Source organism: Phocoena sinus, chromosome 3 (genome assembly GCF_008692025.1).
Source record: "Phocoena sinus isolate mPhoSin1 chromosome 3, mPhoSin1.pri, whole genome shotgun sequence".
Lineage (NCBI taxonomy): Eukaryota > Metazoa > Chordata > Mammalia > Artiodactyla > Phocoenidae > Phocoena > Phocoena sinus.
This window is the reverse complement of record NC_045765.1, coordinates 95,533,333-95,547,103: the sequence shown is the minus strand read 5'-3', so window position 1 is coordinate 95,547,103 and position 13,771 is coordinate 95,533,333. Positions and strand designations below refer to the sequence as shown.

Here is a 13,771-nt window from a genome sequence, read left to right as displayed (position 1 = left end):
CATAGGCTCTGGGTTCAAGTCCCAACCCTTACTAATTATAGACTAATTGTACAGCTTGGTCAAGGAAATTCCCTAAGTCATAGTTTCCTTATCTGTAATCAGGGGGGGTAGTAAACAGTACCTTAAACTTGTTGTAATGATTACATGAAGTAATTCATGTAAAGTTCTTGGTATATAATTAACACTTTATTGATATTAGCTTTTTAAAATTTTTTAAAAAACTGATCCCTGGTTTTCTTAGTAAGTGTAGATAGCTCACGAAGTTCCAGGGGTACTTGGGAGAAGTGACCTTAAACCAAATATAAAAGAGCATTTCTCCAGCCCAGTGACCGGTCACACCTTGAGGACAGAGGACTTGGAGCACCTAATGAAGTAGATTTCCAGGTGCTGCAGAGACTAATTGCACACCCCCCAATATCCATCCTCTTCTTCCTCTTAGTAATTAAACCCTGCCACTTCCAGTGTTAGGAGGGCACGTGGCCAGTAGAGCCAGAAGCCAGCTATTCCCAGCTTGCCTGGTAACTAGCTGTGGCCATATTTTTCTGGGAATGGAATGTGCACAACTTCTGCACTTCCTGACAAATTGCTTGCCCTCTACTTCCTTGCTTTTCCCTTCCCTCTGATGAGAATGTGATAGCCCATGGACATGGTCAGGCACCAGCTTCTACCATACAAGCAAGGCCATGTCCCAAAGATTGGCAGAGTAACAAGACAGCATTAATTTGATTCCCTGGACAGCTTTGTGGAATAGAGCTGCCTTCTCCACGTTGACCAGCCTGTGCTGTACTGAACTGTTAAATGAGAAGGACGTAAACTTCTGTCTTGTTGGTACCACTATATTTTGTAGTCTCTTGGTTATATAGCAGTTTAGACTGTATCTTAACTAACTTATCAGGCCCATCTCCAAAGATATTGAATGCTGGGAAATGTGCATTTTAATAAGATCCTTCAGTAACTGTGGTGATAGCAATTTAGGACTATACTTTGAAAAACACAACACCAATGTGCTCTAAGCAAAATGTAAGTTTTGGAAAGCAGTCTAGAATTTAGAAGACAGGATCATCCCTTGTTAAAATTTTATTGTATTGGAACTGAAATTTGTTCAAGAATTCTGAAATAATTAACATGCCACCTCATTTCATTTTATATTAGCAGTAAGATTACTTTTTGAGTTAAAGTAGTTGATTTGTGAAAATGAATGCCCAACGTGTTATTTATAATGTTATTCATAATGATCAAAAAGAGTGAAAATAATATGGTATTTATCAGGCCATTTGTTCAATTCTATATCATGGAATTAAAAGGATGAGGTAATTCTCTATATATTGACTAAGATTCCCAAGATGTATTAAGCTAAAAATAAATAAATATTGCAATTAAAAGAAACAAGACACAAAAGAATACGTATGGTATGACTTCATTTATTTAAAAATCTGAAAATAGGAAAAGTTATAGTCCTTAATGATGTGTGCTTAGGTGGTAAAATTAAAAAGAAAAACAAGGAATTGATTACCCTAAAAGTCAGGATAGTGGAAGTCTTTGAAATGGAGGGTGGGAGAGGGTAGTGATTAAGAGTCATAAAGAGGGCCTCTAAGAGGCTGGCAATGTTTTGCTTTTCCATCTGGGTGGTGATTGCAAGGGGGTTCACTTTGTTGTTTTGTATACTTATCTATGTATATACTGATTTCACAATAAGAACCTATTTCATATCTACATTAAGCATATATATATTTTATATATATTCAAGTGTATATTGGGCATATATATGCATATGTGTGTGTATATGTATGTGTATTGTTGTGTATTCATAGAAAATTTCACAAAGGGAACACACATGGAAAGAACTATGGACATTTTTTATTCCCATATTTGGGTAGTGGGACTGTGTGATAGGGAAATTTTTACTTTATATTTTACAACTTGCTTTCTACCATAATTTGCATTTTCTCCATAATCATGTGTTACTTTGTTTTAAAATACTCCCTCAAATATTCTATGTGCATATGATCACTCCATTTTTATATGCTTCTGTATTATTGGCATTTTCCTCATAATCATGTGTTACTTTAAAAATACTTTCTCAAAATTTGCATATGTACATGTCTGTGTATACATATGTGTATACATATTTATATATGCTTGGAGAGTTCTGGGATGATATTCGTAAAATTCTCTATGTGGTCACCTCTGAGGGGTGCACCTGGGAGTAATGCATTAAAAGAGGGGAGAATTTTCACTTTTTACTTTATATACTTCTGAGTTGTTTGAATATTTTCTTTTACAATGAATATGTAGTACTTTTAAATTTATAGCACACACTCAAGGTGGTATATAGTATATTTCAGCATATTTTGTTTTATAGGCAGAATAGACTTGGAGAGATAGAAAGGGTTCTATTTAAAAATGTGTCTGACTTGGCTGGGGGTGGGGTGGGAGTGGGGGAAGGCTTGTCTGTAGGAAAAGATACCATAGAATACAAACTTACACTCTTACCCCAATACATAAATTCCAAAGCCTCTGATAATGGACTACTCTGATGGAATCTTTGAAATTAAACCGCCAAGGTAGGAATCCTCAAAACCAAGCACAGGTCTTGGCCTATGGAAGGTAATCAAGTGTTATTTGTTGAATTTATTAATAAACAGTACAATATTTAAGTGATATTTCACTTGCTAGACTTTCATTGCTTGGTAATGCTATATGCTTTATAATATGTTAGGTATTTTTTTTTTTAGTAAGAGGATTGAGAGGTGGAGAACATTATTGATAGGATACAAGTGAGTGATTTAATCTGCTTTTAAAAGCATAGGGTACTTTTCAAATTGTTAATTAACAATGATACTGTATCCTAATTGTTCTGTGAAGCTCAGGGTAAGTGATCTAAAATTCAATAGGAATGACTTAGCCAGACAAGAAAAATTCCCTTGAAGACAAAATGTATTATAGGGAAGCAGCACTAGAATTAGTCAAAGCTCTGATACTGAAACTCTATCTGTAGTCTAGGTAGGTTGAATACTTTTTCGTTGATAATTAGATATTGCCAACAAATGATAATCAATAATAATGTTTTGTTGGCAACAGCGGCAATCAAGTATAGAGATGCAGAAGTGAGCTACTCACTGAAATAGAGCTTTTTTCAAATAACGTCCAGCACTGATATAAAACTCTGCTGCTCACACAGTAGCAATTATCCACATGTGGCTTCTGAGCACTTGAAATGTAGCTAATCTGAATGGAGATGTCTTTTGTCAAATACACACTAGATTTTGAAGACTAAGTTTGAAAAATAGAATGTAAACTGTTAATATTATTGTTAAAATTTTAATGTTTTAATATTGATTACATGTTGAGATGATAATATTTTGACTGTATTGGGATGAAATTATTAAAATTACCTTCACCTGTTTCTTTTTATTTTTTAAATGTGGTTATTAAAAAAATTAAAATTACTAATTTGGCTCACATTTGTAGCTCATTTGTGTTTCTGTTAGACAGTGCTGGTACAGAAGGTTTGAGTTCAGAGTGAACCAAGAACCAGTGTTTTCACCTTCCTTATTTTCCAGACAAGGAAAAGCATCCCAGGGAGGGAAGTGCTTTGCTCAAAGGTGTAAAAATGGTTGCGAAGAAGTGAGGAGTAGAGCCTCCATCTTTCGATTCTCTGTCTCCTGTTTTCTAGCTTATGCAACTAAGGCTGAGAAACAGACTCACTACACACTGGACACAGTGTTCCTTTAACCTTTTATGAGCTAGACAATGATTTTTTAAAAGTTCTAGGTATTTGGAATAGGATTGAGGGTAGATAGCGGTTATAAGATTTTAACACTTTATCTTACATGCTTTTGTGTTATTTTTAAGCCTTGGGCATATATTACTATTAAGAAAGTGGGGGGAAAGGCCTGGAGTGGGGACAGGGAGTGAGGTAGGTGTAAGATTCAAAAGAAACCTTGGCTTATAATTCAAGTCTGGAGATGTTTGAAGTGGCTTTTTTCTACCATTATCTTCTTTCACATCTCTAACATCCTTAGCTAATTCTTTCTGCTCTCTTTGGGGTGTTTTACTTTTTATATTACTAAAGCAAAATCTACTGGGACTAATTTTTGAATCTGCAGCTGTAGCTCAAAAAACCTATGTTTTGTAACTTTTGTAAGCAGCAGGCCACAGTAATGATTGGTGTTTTTGTCTCAAGAGAATTCAAGTCCTGCCTTCTAAAAGGCACTTGCCAACAGACTAGATGTTTCTATTTGAAGCCATTTGCTACGATAATCCTTGAGATTTTTTTGCTCATTGCTTTCAGAGCTGTTAGTTCTAAAGGCAGATTCTTGAACACAATTTCAGTTAGCTTCAGAACATACACAGCCTCCTTATTGGCACAGCTGTGCTGAGTTCCTGAATGAAGAGATGATTTCCATAGTGCATTTTATAGCCACACACCATTCCTAAGGATAATTTAAACCACAAATTATTTTTATTTGTTATTTCTTTATTGTAGGAGAGAGAGGCATACTTGACTAGTCTGAAGGGTAATGTTTACGGCAGCATTTTCTATTTTTGTGGCGGTTTCCTTTGCATTGTTGACTTTCTTTTCAACCCCCAGAACGCAATTTAGTGGTCTCCTAGCCCAATACAAGGATAAATGCAGGTTTCCAGTGCTTATTAGGAAACTTGGAGTACGTATGAGTATGGTATAAATTCCTCTGTTCCACTTTTGGTCAATATTCTCATTTTCTCTTCTTATTTTATCACTTTCAAGCCTTTACAACCCCTGAAACAAAAAATACTGGCATGCCTAAGAGATTTCACAGGTTTGGTTCCAGATCACCACAATGAAGAGGATATCACAATAAAGCGAGTCACACGAATTTTTTGGTTTCCCAGTGCATGTAAACATTGTGTTTACACTATATTGTAGGCTATTAAGTGTGCAATAGCATTAAGTCTAAAAAATCAAGGTACATACCTTACTTTAAAAATACTATATCTCTGGACTTCCCTGGTGGCTCAGTGGTTAAGAATCCACCTGCCAATGCAGGGGACATGGGTTCGAGCCCTGGTCCAGGAAGATCCCACATGACGCAGAGCAACTAAGCCCGTGTGTCACAACTACTGAGCCTGAGCTCTAGAGCCCACGAGCCACAACTACTGAGCCTGCGAGCCACAACTACTGAAGACCATGTGCCTAGAGCCCGTGCTCCACAACGAGAGAAGCCACAGCAAAGAGAAGCCCGTGCACTGCAACAAAGAGCAGCCCCCACTTGCTGCAACTAGAGAAAGTCCATGCGCAACAATGAAGACAACACAGCCAAAAATAAATAAATTTATTTTTAAAAATAATAAAAATAAAAATACTGTACTTCTAAAAAATACTAACCATCATCTGAGGCTTCAGCAAGTTGTAATCTTTTTGCTGGCGGAGGGTCTTACCTTGATATTGATGCCTGTCTTAAGGTAAGACAGCAATGAAGTTTGCCACATCAGTTGACTCTTCCTTTCACAAATGAGTTCTCTATAGATTGCAATGCTGTTCAATAGCATTTTACCCACAGTGGAACTTTTTCAAAATTGGAGTCAATCCTCTCAAACCTGCCTCTAATTTATCAACTAAGTTTATGTAATATTTTAAATTCTTTGTTGTCATTTCAGCAATTTTCTCAGCATCTTATTCTACCAGGACCTGCTTCTACCACAGAACCTACTTCTACCAGGAGTAGAATCCATCTCAAGAAACCACTTTCTTGGAGAAGTTCCCTGGAGGCCTAGTGGTTAGGATTCAGTGCTTTCACTGTGGAGGCCTGGATTTGACCCCTGGTCAGAGAACCATTCCACATGCTGCACAGAGTGGCCAAAATACCAAAAAAAAAAGAAACCACTTTCTTTGCTCATCCATAAGAAGCAACTCCTCGTCAGTTCAAGTTTTTTTTTCATGAGACTGCAACAATTCAGTCACATCTTCAGGCTCTAATTCTAATTCTAGTTCTCTTACTATTTTCACCACATCTGCAGTTACTTTCTGCACTGAAGTCTTGAACCCCTCAAAATCATTTATGGAGGTTGGAATCAACTTCTTCCAAACTCCTATTAAGTTGATATTTTGACTTTTCCCATTAATTACTAATGTTTTTAATGGCATCTAGAATGGTGAATCCTTTCCAGAAGGTTTTCAGTTTACTTTGCCCGGATTCATCACAGGAATCACTATCTATGGTAACTGTAGCCTTATAAAATGTTCTTAATAAGACTTGAAAGTCAAAACTACTTCTTGATCCATGGGCTGAAGAATGGATGTATTAACAAGCATGAAGACAACATGAATTTCATAGTACACCTCCATCAGAGTTCTTGGGTGACCAGATGTCAATGAACAGTAATATTTTGAAATGAATCTTTTATTTTCTGAGTAGTAGGCCTCAAAGTGGACATAAAATATTCAATAAACCATGTTGTCAACAAATAAACTTTCATCCAGGCTTTGTTGTTCCCTTTATAGAGCACAGGTAGAGTAGATTTAGCATAATTCTTAAGGGCCCTAGGATTTTTAGAATGATAAGTAAACATTGGCTTCAACTTCAGGCCACCAGCTTCTTTGGCCCCTAATAAGAGAGTCCTTTGAAAATTTAAAGCCAGGCATTGACTTTTCCTCTCTGACTATGAAAGTCCTACAGTACATCTTTTTCCAATTGAAGGGTGTTTCGTCTACATTGAAAATCTGTTGTTTAGTGTAGCCACCATCATTCATGTTCTTAGCTAGATCTTCTGGATAACCTCCTGCAGCTTCTACATCAGCACTTGATGCTTCCTTCACCTTGCACTGTGATGTTATGGAGATAACTTCTTTTTTTAAACCTCATGAACCAACCTCCGCTAGCTTGAAACTTTGCTTCTGCAGCTTCCTCACCTCTCGCAGCCTTCATAGAATTGAAGAGAGTTAGGGCCTTGCTAACTTACGGTTAAGGTTTGGCTTAAGGCAGGGGTCCCCAAGCCCCGGGCCATGGACCGTTACTGGTCCACGGCCTGTTAGAAACGGGCCGCACAGCTGGAGGTGAGCAGTGGGTGAGCAAGCAAAGCTTCATCTGCCGCTCCCCATCGCTCGCATTACCGCCCGAACCACCACACCCCGCCCCCCGCCCCGCCCGCCACCACCCCGCCACCTCCATGCGTGGAAAAATTGTCTTCCACGAAACTGGTCCCGGGTGCCAAAAACGTTGGGGACCGCTGGCTTAAGGGAATGTTGTGGCTGGTTTAATCTATCCAGACTACTAAAGCTGTCTCCATATCAGCAAAAAGGTTGTTTTACTTTCTTATCATGTGTGTGTTCCTTGGAGTAGCATTTTTAATTTCCTTAAAAGAACTTTTCCTTTGCATTCACAACTTGGCTGTTTGGCACAAAAGGCCTAGCTTTCAGCATATCTCAGCTTGCAACATGCCTTCCTCACTAAGCATAATCATTTATAGCTTTTTTTTTTTTTGCTGTACGCGGGCCTCTCACTGTTGTGGCCTCTCCTGTTGCAGAGCACAGGCTCCGGACGCGCAGGCTCAGCGGCCATGGTTCACGGGCCCAGCCGCTCCGCGGCATGTGGGATCCTCCGGGACCGGGGCACGAACCCATGTCCCCTGCATCGGCAGGCGGACTCTCAACCACTGTGCCACCAGGGAAGCCCGAGAAAATTCATTTTTAATTCTGTTCTGGAAAACCCACTACATTTGTTTCTGTCAGGTAAACAGCAGGCCTTCTGGCTTGAACAGAGAAGTGAAGGAAATCCAGGAACCAGCTGTTCTGTGGAGACTTTTTTTCCTGTTCCTATACACCTGTAAATGAGTTTACCTAGAAGTAAACAAACAAGTGGGAACAGCTAATCGATTGTTCAAATAAGGATCTCTCTTCCTCTCCCTACCCCATAAGCTCTGAGGCCCACTTAGCATTGAGTCCATTTTTTGAAGTAGAACATTAACTTTTTCCTGCCCTATTTTTAAGTACCACAGGTACTACTAGTGAAGCTGTGTGTGTGTGTGTGTGTGTAAATGTGTGAGTGTGTGCATGCATGCATGTGTGTTATGGAAGAAGAAGGGGCAGAGGGGGAAGAAAGAATTAGCACTGGTAAGGGAAGTCACTAAATATCTGTCAGCAGGAAAAGAAAGGCTATAGATAGGATGTGTTTTATGATTTTATTATCAGTAATGTTTATTTCAGGTATTTTGATATATCTTCTATTCTAAAAATTCTTTAGTGTCATTTTGATTTGCCCACAGTGGGTAAGAGCACAGGCTCTGAAGTCAGACCTCATAAGTTCAAACCATGTTCCAGTATTTCATAGTTGAGTGACCTTAAGTCTCAGTTTCTCCATGTACAAAATTAAGATAAATGTTAGTATCTACACCTCATGGGATTGTTTCAAGGATTAAATGAAAGAATACATGTAAAGTTCTTAGTACAGTGTCTAACACCAGATAGATGCTAAATTAATTTTAAAAAATTATTTAGAGAAAAGAAAGGATATTTTATTTTCAGTAAACAAGTGATATGATGCTTTTAACTACAACAAGTTTAAGAGATATATTCCTCACAGGAGTTCTAACTCTGTTTGAAAATGTAATGCTCTTAGCCCTTTGTCATATCTTCTAGAATGAGTAGGCCTCTTTGTTTCTCAAAGAACATTTATAGTTTCTGTGTTACATAAATGTTCTACTTGTTCTACTGTACTTGTTTAGTTAAGCACAGGCCTAGCAGCTGGGGAAGTGTCAAAGTCTGAAGAGCAAATGAATTGTTGATTTGAGCTACTGTCTGTTAAAAATTGCTAATAAAACAAAGCAGTCTTACAAACAAGGAAAGTAGTGATTCTTGAAGGCAAAGGGACCACAGCCTACCTCTTAAATTCACTTTGTATTTGTTTTGTCTTCCTGCAACGATGTTTTTGTTGGCAAAATTACTTTATTATTTTTTAAAATCTGAAAACATGGCATGTCTTTTAGGTTTTTTATTATTGAGATATTTCACACTCTTTGGTTTTGTTATGCAGTGTGACAGTGTGACATACTTAAAAACTAACTCCTCAGTGAGTGGAAGGTGTTATCACTTAATTTTAGTAAGGAAACTGTATTGGTTCATATAGCTGTTCTCCCAGCTGAAATAACATAGCAGATAGGTGCTGTTTGAATACTGTTAATTGCTGAAAGTTCTTAAACTAGTAAATAGGCCTAATTAGCTGGAATCCAAACAGTAACCCAAAGAGACCAGACAACTTTTGATAAGATAAACACTCTACTAACCTTATACATTCCCTTTGGATTATCTTCCAGTGGTATGAAATGTTAAACTAAAATTTAGTTTTTATATTTAGAAAGACTTCAGGAAAAATTGTTTGGGATATTTGAAACCAAGTTAAAAGTTGTTATGTCCAGTGTATGATTTAGTAATTATTAGTAATTCTGGCCCAGTATCATTTAGTTCATGAGAGCTGAACAGTAAAGGTGAACCAGTTCATAACAGAAAGTCCTGATTTATAAGATCACATTGTACCCTGTCATTTCTGTTTGGGCTATTGCAAACAAACAGTAGTAACTCTAACAAGGGAATGATGAGCTTTTAAGAATAAATATAATATAGGTTCTTTATTAGGCATCTTAAATCTCAAAACTAAAAAGCTTTCTAGGATAAAACTCCACTTTTACTTAGCATTTGAAATTGTCGTTGGAAAAACAACTCTAAAATTCCTTCCATTTCCCAGGTTCTAGAGCATTTATATTAAAATTAACCTTGTTTGGGGTGTTTTATTTAATAAATTTTAAATTGTTTTAATGAAATATTGCTCTTGTGAACCATGCCATCCCCTTAACCCTAGAAATGGAGGCTGGGACACAACAAAAATGACCAGAATGTGATATCATATCCAAAGAGTCAGGAGACAATCAGTTTTAGAGTACTACCAACTCACTTTGCATACTTAGACAAATATTTAAAACTCTCTGTGCCTCCTATTGATAAGGAAATTTTCTTATCTATGAAGTACAGGGGGTCAACTAGTTTTCTAAAGTTTTTTCCAACTCAGAAATTCAATAATAAGGTAAATTTTTTTAAATTGAAAAAATTTTTGTTGTTTTCTTGCCTCACTATTAAAAAATAGCAAATAGGAAGAAGAAGAAGAAGAAAACTACAGTCTCACTATCCACCACTTAAAATTATGGCATATTAACTTCTAGTCTTTTGTTCTATGCTTAAAAAATAATAGAGTTGAACTCATATAGCATATACATATGCTTAACATTATAATACTGAAAGCTTTTCATAAAATCATTTTTAATTAATTAATTAATTAATTAATTTTTGAAGTATAGTTGATTTACAATACTGTATTAATTTCAGGTGTACAGTGTAGTGATTCAATATTTTTATAGATTATACTCCATTTAAAGTTATTACAGGTTAAGGGTTATAATTCCTTGTGCTATACAATATATCCTTGTTTCTTATCTGTCTTATACATAGTAGTTTTTATCTTTTAATCCCATACCCCTAATTTGCCCCATCCTCTTTCCTCTCCCCACTGGTAACCACTCATTTGTTCTCCATACCTGTTCTGTTTTGCATATACATTCATTTATTATTTTTTAGATTCCACATATAAGTGATATATCTGTCTTTCTCTTTCTGACTTATTGCACTAAATAAGCATGATATTCTCTAGCTCCATCCACATTGTGGCAAATGGCAGAATTTCATTCTTTTTTATGGCTAATATTCCATTGTATATTTATATACCACATCTCCTTTATCCATTTGTCTGTTGACGGGCACGTGGGCTGCTTCTGTATCATGGCCGTTGCAAATAATGCTGCTGTGAACATTGGGGTGCATGTATCTTTTTGAATTAATGTTTTTATTTTTTTCTGGATCTATACCCAGGAGTGGAATTGCTGGGTCATATGGTAATTCTGTTTTTAGTTTTTAGAACCTCCATACTGTTTTCCATAGTGGCTGCACCAATTTACATTCCCATCAATAGTGTCCAAGAGTCCCCTTTTCTCCACAACCTTTCCAACATTTGTTTTTTGTAGACTTTTCAGTGATTGCCATCCTGACAGGTATGAGGTGATATCTCATTGTTGTTTTGATTTGCATTTTCTAATAATTAGTAATGTTGAGCATCTTTTTGTGTGCCTATTAGCCATCTGTACATCTTATTTGGAAAAATGTCTATTCAGGCCTTCTGCTCATTTTTTGATTGGGTTGTTTGTTTTTCATATTGAGCTGTATGAGTTGTTTATGTATTTTGGATATTAACCCCTTGTCAGTTATATCATTTGCAAATATTTTCTCCCATTCTGTAGATTGTCTTTTCATTTTGTCAGCAGTTTCTTTTGCTGTGCAAAAGCTTTTAAGTTTAATTAGGTCCCATTTGTTTATTTTTGCTTTTATTTCTTTTGCCTTAGAAGACAGATCCAAAAAAATATTGCTATGATTTATGTCAAAGAGTATTCTGCTCATGTTCTCTTCTAGGAGTTTCATGGTTTCAGGTCTTACATTTAGGTGTTTAATCCATTTTGAGTTTATTTTTGTACATGCTGTGAGGAAATGTTCTAATCTCATTGTTTTACATGTAGCTGTCCAGTTTTCCTAGCACACTTGTTGAAGAGACTATCTTTTCTCCATTGTATATTTTTGCCTCCTTTGTTGTAGAATAATTGCATAAACATCATTATTAAATGGCTGTGTGAATATAATTATTTCTTTTCCTATTGGACATTTAAGTAGTATCATTTTTTTACATTGTAAAAAAATGTTTTAGGGAAAATATTTGTATAAGGGTCACTCTTCCGTCTGACTCTATTTAACATTGTTTTCATTGGATAGAGTGTCAGAAGTGTAATTACTAGGTCAAAGATAATAATTTTAATGCTTTTTGTGTTCCAAAAGAGTTAACCAGACTGTATTCCCATCAAAAATATATTACTCTACAGAGTTATGCCTATTCTACCACAGTGTGGGCAGCATTGAATAATTTTACCAAGATTTTAATATTATTCTCCCATGTTTGGTCTTTTAGGATTTGAAATTTCAACCAAGTATAAAGCCATCAATTTCATATAGTCAAATTAATTTGCTTCAGAGAAAAAGTCTGTTTCATGATCACAAACTATCTATTGATTGTTGGTGAACTTTAAGATTGCAGGTTGGGTCAGCACAGATTGTGATTATGACTCTATTATAAGGGTATTTTAAGGATAATAATATAAATTTGTCTGTCCACTTTTCCCTGTCTACCTTTAAAAAGTATTTGAGGCAATGTTGGGCTCTGTTTTCAGTAACGGCTGGGTTAGATCTTACTGAACTGACCTCATTCTGGTTAACAACTGTAGACTCTAGAACATGTGAGTAATAATAATAATAATAATGTAGCTACTTGAAGGCACAGGGCAATGAACGGAAGCGGGAAGATCCTGGTAAGAAATATATTCTTAGAGGAGGTGAGAGAAATTAAAGAAGACCTAAATAAGTAAAGAGATAAACCATGTCCATGGGTTGGAAAACTCCACGTCGTTAAGATGGTAACTCTCCCCAAATTGGCATGTGGAGTCATTGCAATCCCAATCAAAATCAAAGCAGGCAAGCTTCCCTGGTGGCGCAGTGGTTAAGAATCCGCCTGCCAATGCAGGGGATACAGGTTCGAGCCCTGCCGGGAAGATTCCACATGCTGCGGAGCAACTAAGCCCATGCGCCACAACTACTGAGCCTGCGCTCCAGAGCCCGCAAGCCACAACTCCTGAAGCCCAGGCACCTAGAGCCCGTGCTCTGCAGCAAGAGAAGCTACCACAATGAGAAGCCCATGCACTGCAACAAAGAGTAGCTCCCGCTCACCACAACTAGAGAAAGCCCGCACACAGCAACAAAGACCCAACACAGCCAAAAATAAATAAATAAATAAATAAATAAATAAAAAATAATCAAAGCAGGCTTTTAAAAAGGAAATTGACTTCAAGGTTAACATCACTAGTGATGCCATGTGGATAGTAGGTCTCCCCTGATATTATGTGATGAGAAGTACACTTAACCTCTGTGGCATTATTTTGAAAACCCATAACCCCAGTCTAATCATGAGAAAATCATTAGATAAACCAAATTGGGGGACTTTTTTTTTTTTTTTTTTTTTGCGGTATGTGGGCCTCTCACTGTTGTGGCCTCTCCCGTTGCAGAGCACAGGCTCTGGACGCGCAGGCTCAGTGGCCATGGCTCACGGGCCCAGCCACTCCGCGGCATGTGGGATCTTCCCGGACCGGGGCACGAACCCGTGTCCCCTGCATCGGCAGGCGGACTCTCAACCACTGTGCCACCAGGGAGGCCCTGGGGGACATTTTACAGAATACCTGACCAGTACTCCTCAAGACCATTAAGATCATGTGTGAAAAACAAGGGAAGTCTGAGAAAAAGAGATAGGGGAAATGTGATGACTGAAAGCAATGTGGTATTCTAGATTGGATCCTGGAACAGAAAGAGGATATTCATAGAAAAATCAGTGAAATCGAAATAAAGAGTTTAGTTTAGTTGATAGCAATGTACTAATGTTGGTTTCTTAGCTTTGACAGATGTACCACAGTAATGTAAGATGGTAACATCTGGAAACAGAAACTGGGTGAGAGATATATGGGAGCTCTCCATACTAACCTTTGCAACTTTTCTGCAAATCTAAAATTATTCAAAAATAAAAAGTTTATTAAAGAAAAAAGAAATTGACAAGCTTGTTTTAAGATGCATGGAAAGGCAAAGGACCTAGGTTAGCCAAAA

General features: G+C 37.1%; 1 long non-coding RNA gene across 1 annotated transcript in view; it reads left to right on the top strand.

The window, feature by feature from the left end:
* Positions 1–13,771, top strand: part of LOC116752349 — a 346,276-nt gene that overhangs the window by 18,327 nt on the left and 314,178 nt on the right. The window lies entirely within an intron of this gene.